This window comes from Anomaloglossus baeobatrachus, chromosome 5, assembly GCF_048569485.1.
Source record: "Anomaloglossus baeobatrachus isolate aAnoBae1 chromosome 5, aAnoBae1.hap1, whole genome shotgun sequence".
Taxonomy (NCBI): Eukaryota; Metazoa; Chordata; class Amphibia; order Anura; family Aromobatidae; genus Anomaloglossus; species Anomaloglossus baeobatrachus.
In genome coordinates, this window is record NC_134357.1 from 564,072,863 (window position 1) to 564,085,614 (window position 12,752).

Here is a 12,752-nt window from a genome sequence, read left to right on the forward strand (position 1 = left end):
TGCGGACTGAAATTCACAGCAGAGGGGCCCAGAAAGCTCGGGCCAACCTGTGTTGCAGATTCCAATCCCCAGCTGCCTAGTTGTACCTGGCTGGACAAAAAAATGGGGCGAAGCCCATGTCGATTTTTTTTTTTAATTATTTCATGAAATTCATGAAATAATTAAAAAAAGAGCTTCCCTATTTTTTTTATTCCCAGCCGGGTATAAATAGGCAGCTGGGGGTTGGGGGCAGTCGTACCTGCCTGTTGTACCTGGCTAGCATACAAAAATATGGCGAAGCCCACGTCATTTTTTGGGGGGGGCAACAAACTCCTGCATACAGTCCTGGATGGAGTATGGTGAGCCTTGTAGTTCTGCAGCTGCTGTCTGCTCTCCTGCATACACTAGTGAATGGAGCATGCAGTGCCTTGTAGTTCTGCAGCTGCTGTCTGCTCTCCTCCATACAGACAGCAGCTGCAGAACTGCAAGGCTCAGCATACTCCATCCAGGACTGCAGCAAAAAGAAAAAAATATCCAGCAGCAACGTCTTCATAGGGAAAATATTTTTCTTAAAATTCCATTTTATTGAAAACTAATTAAAAAACATAGTGCAGCAAGTTATAAACACACTGTTGACGCTTTTCAGAAGTTAGACTTCCTTAATCATAACCATAACAACAATGTTTATGATTAAGGAAGTCTAACTTCTGAAACGCGTCAACCGCGTGTTTATAACTTGCTGCACTATGTTTTTTAATTACCGTATTTTTCGGACCATAAGACGCACTTTTTTCCCCCAAATGTTGGGGGAAAGTGGAGGGTGCGTCTTATAGTCTGAATGTAGGGCTGCGGCCGGGAATGAGGGTGCTGCGGTGGAGCGGGTTATCGGGGGCACGAGCAGGCAGCAGCGCCTGCCATGACCATGTGGGCCTGCTCATTACATATGCACGCCCATCCTCCCGCTCATTTCTCAGCGCAGAAGCCGGCGCTGACAGGTGGGTGGGAGGACGAGCGGGGACGCGCGCATAGTAAAGAGCCGGTGCGCATGATCACCCCTGGCAATTACAGCCTGGAGTGATCATGTGCGGCTGTATTCACTGCCCCCCGCGCATCATCATCAGCGCGGGGTGCAGTGAATCAGTCTACTCACCTGTCCCCGTGTGTGGAGCCGTCCCCCTGCAGCACGCGATGTCTTCCTGTCTGTGCGGGTCAGCTGATCTGTGCTGATCAGCTGATCGGCACAGACAGGAAGACATTGCGATGCTGCAGGGGAACGGCTCCACACACACAGATCAGTGGCGTAGAGTGGAAGATGATTGGTGCTGGAGGGAGTGAGGAAAAGGTGAGTATAAACGTTTATTTTTTTTCTCTGTGCTATAGGATACAGGCCATATACCAGGATGGTATATGAGCACGATGGGGGCATATAGCAGGATGGGAGTATATGAGCACGATGGGGGCATATAGCAGGATGGGAGTATATGAGCAAGATGGATGGGGGGTATATGAACAGGATGGATGGGGGGTATATGAACAGGATGGGGGTATATGAACAGGATGGGGGTATATGAAGAGGATGGGGGTATATGAACAGGATGGAGGTATATGAACAGGATGGGGGTATATGAACAGGATGGGGGTATATGAACAGGATGGGGGTATATGAACAGGATGGGAGTATATGAACAGGATGGGAGTATATGAGCACGATGCGGGAATATGAGCAGGATGCTGGTATATGAGCAGGATAGGGGTATATGAGCAGGATGGGGGTATATGAGCAGGATGGGGGTTTATAGCAGGATCATATACAAGGCAGGAGGATCATTACCAGGATGGGGTACCTTAGTAGAGAATTTGGGGACATTACCGGAATTACAGTGTCAGCAGCAGATCCTCGCCCTATAACAGTGTGTCATGACCACATTTTTTTGCTTAAAGTTTTATTTTCCTATTTTCCTCCTCTAAAACCAGGGTGCGTCTTTTAGTCCGGTGCGTCTTATAGTCCGAAAAATACGGTAGTTTTCAATAACATAAAAAGACGTGGGCTTTGCCCAATTTTTGTGTCCAGCCAGGTACAACTAGGCAGCTGGGGATTGGAATCCGCAGAGCAGGGTGCCCAAGCTTTCTGAGCACCCCTGCTGCAAATTGCAGTCCGCAGCCACCCCAGAAAATGGCGCTTTCATAGAAGCGCCATCTTCTGGCACTGTTTCCAACTCTTCCAGCTGCCCTGGTGATGGGTGGCTAGCTGGGTAATAAAGGGGTTAGGGCTAGCTGTATATTATCAACTGGCCCTAAGCCCGAAATTCATGGTATCACGCCAATATTAGACATGGCCACCATGAATTTCTAGTACAGATAAAAAAAAACACAACACACAGAAAAATATTTTTATTGGAAATAAAACACAACAGAATTAGTGACTCCATCTTTATTGAAATAAAGAACCCCCCTCTGCAGTAATCCTGAGTCAAGGGTCCCGCGCCGTCCAATCCGAATCTAATATCGTCTGATCGGTTTGCTGGAAGGCAAAGCGATCAGATGATGTGTCAGGTTCAAGGGCCTGAATCACATGACACAGCAGCTGATTGTATAAACGGCTTTTATACAATCAGCTGATGTATCAGTGCAAAAAAAACCCCAAAACTACACACTTCTGTGCAGACTCCTGTCCAACAGCATCATCTGATAGTTTAGCCGGCCAGGCGGTAAAAAGCTGGCCTCACCGCTCGACTTTTAGTGTCAGCTGATTCCGTCAGGTGACCGCATCAGCTGATCATCGCCAGGTCAGTGAGAGAAAACATAAGAGAGAGGGCGAGAGAAGAGAGGAGAGAGAAGAGAGGAGAGAGAAGAGAGAGAGAGAGAAGCGAGAGAGAATGAGAGAAAAAGAGAGAGAGAACAATAGAGAAAAAAGAGAGAGAAAAGAGAAGAGAGAGGGAGAGAGAGAGAGAAGAGGAGAGAAGAGAGAAAGAAGAGGAGAGAAAAGAGAGAGAAAGAGGGAGCGAGAGAGAAGCGAGAGAGAAAGAGAGAAAAAGAGAGAGAGAGAAAAGAGAGAGAAAAGAGAAGAGAGGGAGAGAGAGAGAGAGAGAGAGAAGAGGAGAGAAGAGAGAAAGAAGAGGAGAGAAAAGAGAGAGAAGAGAAAGGGAGGGAGAGAGAGAGAAGAGAGGAGAGAGAGAAAAAGAGAAAGAGAGAGGGAGAACAAGAGAGAGAGAACAAGAGAGAGAAAAGAGAAGAGAGAGGGAGAGAAGAGAGAAAGAGAAGAGAGAGAGAGAAGAGGAGAGAAGAGAGAAGAGAGGGAGAGAGAGAAGAGAGAGAGGAGAGTGAGAGAAAGAGAGAGAGAGAAAACAAGAGAGAGAGAACAAGAGAGAGAGAGAACAAGAGAGGAGAGAGAAAGAGAGAGAAAGAGAGAGAAAGAACGAGAAAGAGAGAGGAGAGAAAGAGAGAGAAAGAGAGAGAGAACAAGAGAGAGAGAGAACAAGAGAGAAAGAGAGAGAAAGAGAGAGAGGAGAGAGAGAGGAGAGAGAGAGAAAGAGAGAGAGAGAGCACAAGAGAGAGAGAACAAGAGAGAGGAGAGAGCAATGCAGCCTCATTCCGTGAACTGCTCTGATTTTAGAGGTGTGTCCCGCGGCTCACAGCTGATGTCCGGCTCCTCCCCTCAGTGCATAATTAAATTAAATTATAATTATAAATAAATAATAATTATAATTTAAAATAAAAAATAAATTAAATTCATTACCGGGGCGGCCAGGACTTGAACTCATGAACTAATGCTTCTTAGGCAGCAGCTCTAACCATTGAGCCACTGGCTCTAATGAGAAACATAGGAAGATTTGGTTATCTTGACGTCTCTGGTGACAGCGCGGCTCATTTCAGGTGCTACGTGGAGAGGACACAAAGCGCTCGTGTTTTACGGGGCTTCCTGTCATCTTCATGTAGCAGAGCTGACAGTGTCGTGTGGATTACTTCGGACCTGGATTGTTGTTTGGGGATTAATACAGAGGTAAATGGTTTTTTTTGTCTATTATTCCAAATAAAGGATTTTTCGCTGTGTGTTTATTTACTTTCACTTACAGGTTAATCATGGAAGGTGTCTCGGAGAGATGCTTGTCATGATTAACCCCGTTATTACCTCGATTGCCACCACACCCGGGCAATTCGGAATTAGCTGGGTAGAGTCCCGGGACTGCCACATCTAATGGATGCGACAATTCCGGGCGGCTGCTGGGTGATATTGTTAGGGTGGTGGGCTCCCCATAACGTGGCGCTCCCCATCCTGATAATACCAGCCTCCAGCCGTGCGGCTTTATCCTGGCTGGTATCAAAATTGGGGGGAACCGCATTTTTTTTTTTAATTATTTATTTATTTATTTTACTGCACGATATAGACCCGACCACCGGAAGCTGTGCAGTGAGACAGCTGACACTCATCGTGGGGGCGTGTCTGACTGCAACCAATCATAGGCGCCGGTGGGCGGGTAAAGCAGGGAATACGAGATTGAATAATGAGCGGCCGGCTTTTACAAAAGAGAAGCCGCCGGAGCAGTGTGAACGCCGTGCAGCGCCGCGCTGGTGATCAGGGATCAGTGAGTATGAGAGGGGGGGGAAGGAATAGACCGACATGGACAGAGAGAGAGAGAGAGAGACACCGACAGAGAGAGAGACTGACTGACAAAGAAAATAGAGACCGAGAGGGAGAGACCGAGTGACAGAGGTATTGACCGACATTGTGAGACCTCACTCATTTCCAGTGTTTTGTGAAACATGCGATAAATGTATTTAGAAAAACGAATGTCACTAGGATGGTGTGATTGCCGGTCCGTGTGACATCCGTTTATTTACCCGCTCCCATAGAGTTGCATTGGAGAGACTCGCGCGAGAAACTCTCCAAAACGCAGCATGCTGCGATTTTTTTTCTCAGTCCGATTTGGACTGAGAGAAAAATAGCAGATGGGAGCTGGCTGCCTCATTGATTAACATGTGTCCGAGTGCAATGCGAGAATTTCTCGCATTGCACTACTGCGAGAAAATCGCAAGTGAGAAGCCGGCCTAAGAAGTATTGTTACCCTCTCTAAAATATGTAGTGTGACCTCTGCCAGAGCCTGTCCAATGGAACAGTGGTGGCAACAGCTTCAGACGCTCAGCAAAAAGCAACTTACGTCCCTTTCACCCCTTCACGACCTTTGATGGATATATCCGTCATGGAGTGTGTGATGTTAAGCCCCGCCCCCTGCCGCGGGCAGGATGCAGCGATCCGCACACATAATAATAATTTTATTCATTTATATAGCGCTATTAATTCCACAGCGCTTTACATACATTGGCAGTACTGTCCCCATTGGGGCTCACAATCTAGAGTCCCTATCAGTATGTTTTTGGAGTGTGGGAGGAAACCGGAGGAAACCCACGCAAACACGGGGAGAACAAAGAAACTCCTTGCAGATGGTGTCCTTGGTGGGATTTGAACCCAGGACCCTAGCGCTGCAAGGCTGCAGTGCTAACCACTGAACCACCGTGCCGCCCATGCTTATTAGCCGTTTTCAACAGCTGACATGTGTGCCTACATGTTACGAGTGGAATCGCATTCCACCCGTAACATTAACCCCTTACATCTCGCTGCCAAAGTCTGGCAGTGAGATGTATATACGCGCGGCCATGATTTTCACTTACCGCCGCCCCCACCGGAAGTCACATGAGTGATCACGTGACTTTTGGTGGTTGCCATGGTAGCACAGGGTCATGTGATGACGCCTGTAGCTATGACGAGTCACTTTCATTTTCACTCGGCCCGAAGCCGAATGAATCAGGAAGTGATCAAATCTGCTGTTTACAGCTGTATAGCTGTGATCAGCAGATAGGGCAGACCGATCGGATTGCTGATTGCTATAGCCCCCTGGGGGGGGGGGGACTAGTAAAATAAATTAAAAAAAAGTAAAATAAAAATTGTTTTAAAAAATAAAAAAAACCTAAAAGTTCAAATCACCCCCCTTTCACCCCATTGAAAATTAAAGGGTTAAAAAAATAATATACACATATTTGGTATCGCCGCATTCAAAAATGCCCTATCAAAATATAAAATCAATTAATCTGATTGGTAAACTGCATAGTGGCAAAAAAATTCCAAACGCTAAAATTACGTTTTTTGGTCGCCTCATGTTTTATGCAAAATGCAACAACAGGCGATCAAAACGTAGCATCTGCGCAAAAATGGTACCATTAAAAATGTCAGCTCGAGACGCAAAAAATAAGCCATCACTGAGCCTTAGATCCAAAAAATGAGAACGCTACGGGTTTTGGAAAATGGCGCAAAATGTACGCCACTTTTATTAGACAAGCTTGTTTTTTATTTTTTTTAACCCCTTAGAGACAAGTAAACCTATACATGTTTGGTGTCTACAAACTCGCACCGACCTCAGGCATCACACACACATCAGTTTTACCATATAGTGAACACGGTGAATAAAACATCCCAAAAACTATTGTGCAGTTTTTCCACACTTGGAATTTTTTTGTTTTCCAGTACACCATATGGTAAAACTTATGGTTTCAATTAAAAGTACAACTTGTCCCGCAAAAAACAAGCCCTCATATGGCAAGATTGACGGAAAAATAAAAAAGTTACGGCTCTCGGAAGAAGGGGAGCAAAAAACAAAAACGGAAAGTGCCCGGGGGCTGAATAAATAAAAAAAAAAAAAAAGTTTTGCCGCATATGACCTGAATCAGATGGTAACAGAGATATTAACATATCTCTATGTTAATTTTGTGCCTCAAGTCCTGATGAAGGGAGCAGAGCTCCTGAAACGCGTAGACTCAAGCTACAATAAAGGAACATTGAATATCTTCTGGTCCTTGTGCCTGGTGAATAGCGCGGCATAAAACCCCTTCTCCATTATTACTCTCTGTTATCGTCCACGGGGGCTGCAGCAGAATTCACCTTAATACCACATGCTTATACAGGAGTTGTGACTGGCACAACTCTTTGAGGTGAGTGTAAATCTTTCACTTCTCTCGGTATATACCGGGTAAGACCCTATTGCGCTTTCTATTTCCACAGTTTTTTTAATCTGAATCAGATGGTGAGAGCCTCATGGAGTTATGTTGCCACAAAAGGAGGGAAACCCTGAGAAACAGGACTGGGGCCTAATATATGTGGGGCATAAGAGAGGAACAGGGGGCTGCTAAAGACAAAAAATAAATTGTCAGCGATATCTTGAACAGTTTACTATGGTTCTACATGCGAGGACTGTGAGTTGTTGTGGAAACTACCTGCTGCAATGTGTGACTGCAGCCCGATACAGATCCAACCGTCAGTTACTGTTCACTAATGTCACTCCGAGCTTTATCATTACAGAAATGAACATTCAGCTCAAACTTCTAGAACCGTTTTATTAAAACAAGTATATCAATAAAAAAAGGAGAAATATTTATACAGTTTTATTTTTATAGAGAACCATTGATTCCATGCTGTACATGGGAATGAGTTACACACAAAATATAGATATAAATTACAATGAATAAACCAATCCTCACAGATGGGTACAGAGGGGAGAGAACCCTGCCCTCGGGGGCTCACAGTCTACAGGGTAATGGGGAGGATACAGAAGGTCAGGGATACAAATATATAACACTGACAAACTGGTACAGCGGGGAGAGGACCCTGCCATCGGGGGCTTACAGTCTACAGCAGACCTGGGCAAGGGGCGGCCCGCGGGCCACATCCGGCCCGCCTACTCTCTGTGACCGGCCCGCCCGTCTTCAGCCGGTGCAGTGGAGCCGGGCTGCAGCGTGCCGAGCAGGGAGAGATCCTGCAGGTCCGCACAGTAAGTGCAGGCAGCGGAACGCAGGAGTCTTTCCTCTGTTCCCTGTCGGCACTAATTGTCAGTGACACACGCGCGCGCGCTCTGACGTTGTCACTACTGCGCTGCGTGTGTCATTTCAAAAGTTCCCGCCCGGCAGGAGAAGGAGCAGCACAGCAGAGCAGACGGAATAATTCATCCTGCAGGACCTGCGATGACGTCACGCCCATGTGACTGTGTGGGAGGAGACGCAGGATGCCGGGCAGAAAGCAAAGATACTGAATCCTGAAGGAGATGTGGACACATGATGACTGGTAATAAGAAAAGAGGGGACATGAGGGGGCTGCAGGGTGAGTGGCATATGAGGGAAGATGGAGTTGCAGGGTGAGTGGCATATGAGGGAAGATGGAGTTGCAGGGTGAGTGGCATATGAGGGAAGATGGAGTTGCAGGGTGAGTGGCATATGAGGGAAGATGGAGTTGCAGGGTGAGCGGCATATGAGGGAAGATGGAGTTGCAGGGTGAGCGGCATATGAGGGAAGATGGAGTTGCAGGGTGAGCGGCATATGAGGGAAGATGGAGTTGCAGGGTGAGCGGCATATGAGGGAAGATGGAGTTGCAGGGTGAGCGGCATATGAGGGAAGATGGAGTTGCAGGGTGAGCGGCATATGAGGGAAGATGGAGTTGCAGGGTGAGTGGCATATGAGGGCTGCAGACTGACAGAAGGATGTGAAGGGGTGCAGAGTGTTTGAGAGGGGTAAGTTGGGGTACAGGCAGGGTGAGATATGTGGGCAGGGTGTGTGACATATCGGGGTGTAGTGTGTGTGATCTGGGGGGTGCAGGCTGTATGGGCAGCAGGGTGTGTGAGATATGGGGGTGCAGGTTGTATGGGGAGCAGGGTGTGTGAGATATGGGGGTGCAGGTTGTATGGGGAGCAGGGTGTGTGACATATGGGGGTGTAGTGTGTGTGATATGGGGGTGCAGGCTGTATGGGAAGCAGGGTGTGTGACATATGGGGGTGTAGTGTGTGTGTGATATGGGGGTGCAGGCTGTATGGGGAGCAGGGTGTGTGACATATGGGGGTGTAGTGTGTGTGATATGGGGGTGCAGGCTTTATAGGGAGCAGGGTGTGTGACATATGGGGGTGTAGTATATTACAGGTATGCTATATAGAGGTGTATATAGTGGTGTAGTATATGGGGGTATAGTGATGTAGTATATTACAGGTGTGCTATATGGAGGTGTAGTATATTACAGGTGTACTATATGGAGGTGTAGTATATTACAGGTGTGCTATATGGAGGTGTAGTATATTACAGGTGTGCTATATGGAGGTGTAGTATATTACAGGTGTGCTATATGGAGGTGTAGTATATTACAGGTGTGCTATATGGAGGTGTAGTATATTACAGGTGTGCTATATGGAGGTGTAGTATATTACAGGTGTGCTATATGGAGGTGTAGTATATTACAGGTGTGCTATATGGAGGTGTACTATATTACAGGTGTGCTATATGGAGGTGTACTATATTACAGGTGTAGTATATAGGGGTGTAATGATGTAGTATATCGGAGGTGTATTATATAGTGGTGTAGTATAATACAGGTGTATATGGGGGTGTAGTATATTACAGGTATATGGAGGGGGTGTAGTATAATACAGGTGCATATGGGGGGGGGTGTAGTGATGTAGTTTATTACAGGTGTAGTATATGGAGGGGGTGTAGTAATGTAGTATATTGGGTAGAACTGAGGTAATTATATTAGTCCGGCCCTCTAAACCAATCCCAATTTCTCATGCGGCCTCATGGGAAAATTAATTGCCCACCCCTGGTCTACAGGGTAATGGGGAGGAGACAGAAGGTCGGGGATACAAATATATAACAATCAAATTTACAAATCAATGCTTAGAATAAAGCCATGTTGGGCATTGGGTACAATGAAAAAAAAAAATCTTTTGTATCGGAGTCCCGTGCGTTTTAGGTGTAAAAATTGTATTTCTCCATTTACCATAAAAATCCTCTTGTTGAATACATTGGAGGACACAGGAGGCGTGATGTGCATTAGACCACACTGGTTTCTCGGTCTCTAAGGTGGGACAACGGGGGGCAATTACACCCAGATGCCAGTAGTCACAAGCTGTATTTGAAAAACTAAGGGAGAAGATTAATAAACACAGAGTTCCCTGTGCGAGACCCCCCCAATATGCAACATTGCCCCCTGCCCAGCGCGAGCCCCCCCCAATGTGCAACACGGCCCCCTGCAGGGCCCCCAAAGTGAAGCATCACCCCCCAACGTGCAGCCTCTCGCCCTGCGAGCCCCCCCCATCCCCAACGTGCAGCCTCTCTCCCTGCGAGTCCCCCCCACCCCCAACGTGCAGCCTCTCGCCCTGCGAGCCCCCCCACCCCCAACGTGCAGCCTCTCGCCCTGCGAGCCCCCCCCCACCCCCAACGTGCAGCCTCCCTCCCTGCGAGCCCCCCCCCCCCCAACGTGCAGCCTCTCTCCCTGCGAGCCCCCCCACCCCCAACGTGCAGCCTCTCTCCCTGCGAGCCCCCCCCCCCAACGTGCAGCCTCTCGCCCTGCGAGCCTCCCCCCACCCCCAACGTGCAGCCTCTCGCCCTGCGAGCCTCCCCCCACCCCCAACGTACAGCCTCTCTCCCTGCGAGCCTCCCCCACCCCCAACGTGCAGCCTCTCTCCCTGCGAGCCCCCCCACCCCCAACGTGCAGCCTCTCTCCCTGCGAGCCCCCCCCCCCCCCAACGTGCAGCCTCTCGCCCTGCGAGCCTCCCCCCACCCCCAACGTGCAGCCTCTCGCCCTGCGAGCCTCCCCCACCCCCAACGTGCAGCCTCTCTCCCTGCGAGCCCCCCCCCACCCCCAACGTGCAGCCTCTTGCCCTGCGAGCCTCCCCCACCCCCAACGTGCAGCCTCTCTCCCTGCGAGCCCCCCCCCCACCCCCAACGTGCAGCCTCTCGCCCTGCGAGCCTCCCCCACCCCCAACGTGCAGCCTCTCTCCCTCCCTACGAGCCCCCCCCACCCCCAACGTGCAGCCTCTCTCCCTGCGAGCCCCCCCCACCCCCAGCGTGCAGCCTCTCTCCCTGCGAGCCCCCCCCACCCCCAACGTGCAGCCTCTGTCCCTGCGAGCCCCCCCCACCCCCAACGTGCAGCCTGTCCCTGTGAGCCCCCCCCCACCCCCAACGTGCAGCCTGTCCCTGCGAGCCCCCCCCACCCCCAATGTGCAGCCTCTCTCCCTGCGAGCCCCCCCACCCCCAATGTGCAGCCTCTCTCCCTGCGAGCCCCCCCACCCCCAATGTGCAGCCTCTCTCCCTGCGAACCCCCCCAATGTACAGCCTCTCTCCCTGCGAACCCCACCCCCAGCCTCTTTCCCTGCGAACCCCCCACCCCCAACGTGTAGCCTCTCACCCTGCGAGCCCCCCCCAGCCTTAACATGCAACACTGCCCCCTGCGAGCCCCCCCAACATGCAGCGTCACCCCCTGCCTAGTATGCCCTGCAAGCCCCCCCAACACGCAGCGTCACCCAGTGCGCCCTGCAAGCCCCCCCAACACGCAGCATCGCCCCGCTGCCCAGTGCGCCCTGCGTCGCCCCGCTGCCCAGGGAGAGCCCCTCCAACACGCAGCGTCGCCCCGCTGCCCACGGAGAGCCCCCCCCCAGACGTGCAGCGTCGCCCCGCTGCCCACGGAGAGCCCCCCCCAGACGTGCAGCGTCGCCCCCTGCCGAGTGCGAGCTCCCCCAAACGTGCAGTGCAGCCCCCTGCCCAGTGCGAGCTCCCCCAAACGTGCAGTGCAGCCCCCTGCCCAGTGCGAGCTCCCCCAAACGTGCAGTGCAGCCCCCTGCCCAGTGCGAGCTCCCCCAAACATGCAGTGCAGCCCCCTGCCCAGTGCGAGCTCCCCCAAACGTGCAGTACAGCCCCCTGCGAGCCCCCCCAAACATTCAGTATAGCCCCCTGCCCAGTGCAAGCCCCCTCAAGCGTTCAGTGTCGCCCCCTGCGAGCCCCCCAAACGTGCTGCGTTGCCCCCTGCCCAGGGCGAGCCTCTTAAACATGCAGCATCACCCCCTGCAAGCCCCCCCAAACGTACAGTATAGCCCCTTGCCCAGTGCAAGCCCTCCAAGCGTTCAGTCACCCCGTGAGCCCCCTAAACCTGCGTCGCCCCCTGCGATCCCCCCAAACGTGCGTCGCCCCCTGCCCAGTGCGAGCCCCCCTCAAACGTGCAACGTCACTCCCTGCCCAGTGCAAGCCCCCACCCCAAACATGCAGAGTTGCTCCCTGGCAACTGCAAGCGCCCCCCCCCCAAACATTCCACATGGCGTCCTCCAAGCCCCCCCGCCCCCCAAAACGTGCGTCGCCCCCCTAAACATGCAGCATCGCTTCCTGCCTAGTATAACCCCCATATTCCTTATGAAAGCCTCCACAGCATCACCCCCTGCTTGGTGTAACCCTCCCATAAGCCCACTTCCTTATGTAAGCCTCCACAGCACAGTGCTGCAGCTTCAGTACATTCCCTGTGAGATATACACGAGCTGCAGCCCCCAGCACTGACAGGAGACACTGTCTGAGACCTCACTAATGAGGAAAAGCTGAATATTCTCCACCTCAGGGTCAGGATCCGTCTGCTCTGCACAGAGGAGCCCGAGCACTGCCGCTTCCCGCCCACAGATCAGCACGGTACTGAGGAGGCCCCGCCCCTTCCGGTGACGTTTTTCCCTAAAAAAATCAACTCCACTCTATACGCTACCAGTACCAATACCATACAGTATATCCAGTGTGCGGCTCTGCAGGAGGAGGTGTGTGGAGATTCCCCATTACTGGGCTCAGGCTCCATACACATTAGATGCTGGGGGAGAACAATTGCTCTATAGAAGAGAATTCTCCTGATTGCCCCGTGAAGGATGGATATGGACAGGGACAAGATGGCGGAGAGGATATTACACCTCACCCTAGAGATCCTCTTCCGGCTTACTGGA

The 12,752-nt window shown here is 50.9% G+C and overlaps 1 protein-coding gene across 1 annotated transcript in view; it reads left to right on the forward strand.

Annotated features, from left to right (window-relative positions):
- LOC142312328 (uncharacterized) overlaps positions 1 to 12,752 on the forward strand; it is a 133,792-nt gene that overhangs the window by 33,827 nt on the left and 87,213 nt on the right. The gene's annotated exons all lie outside the window — the stretch shown is intronic.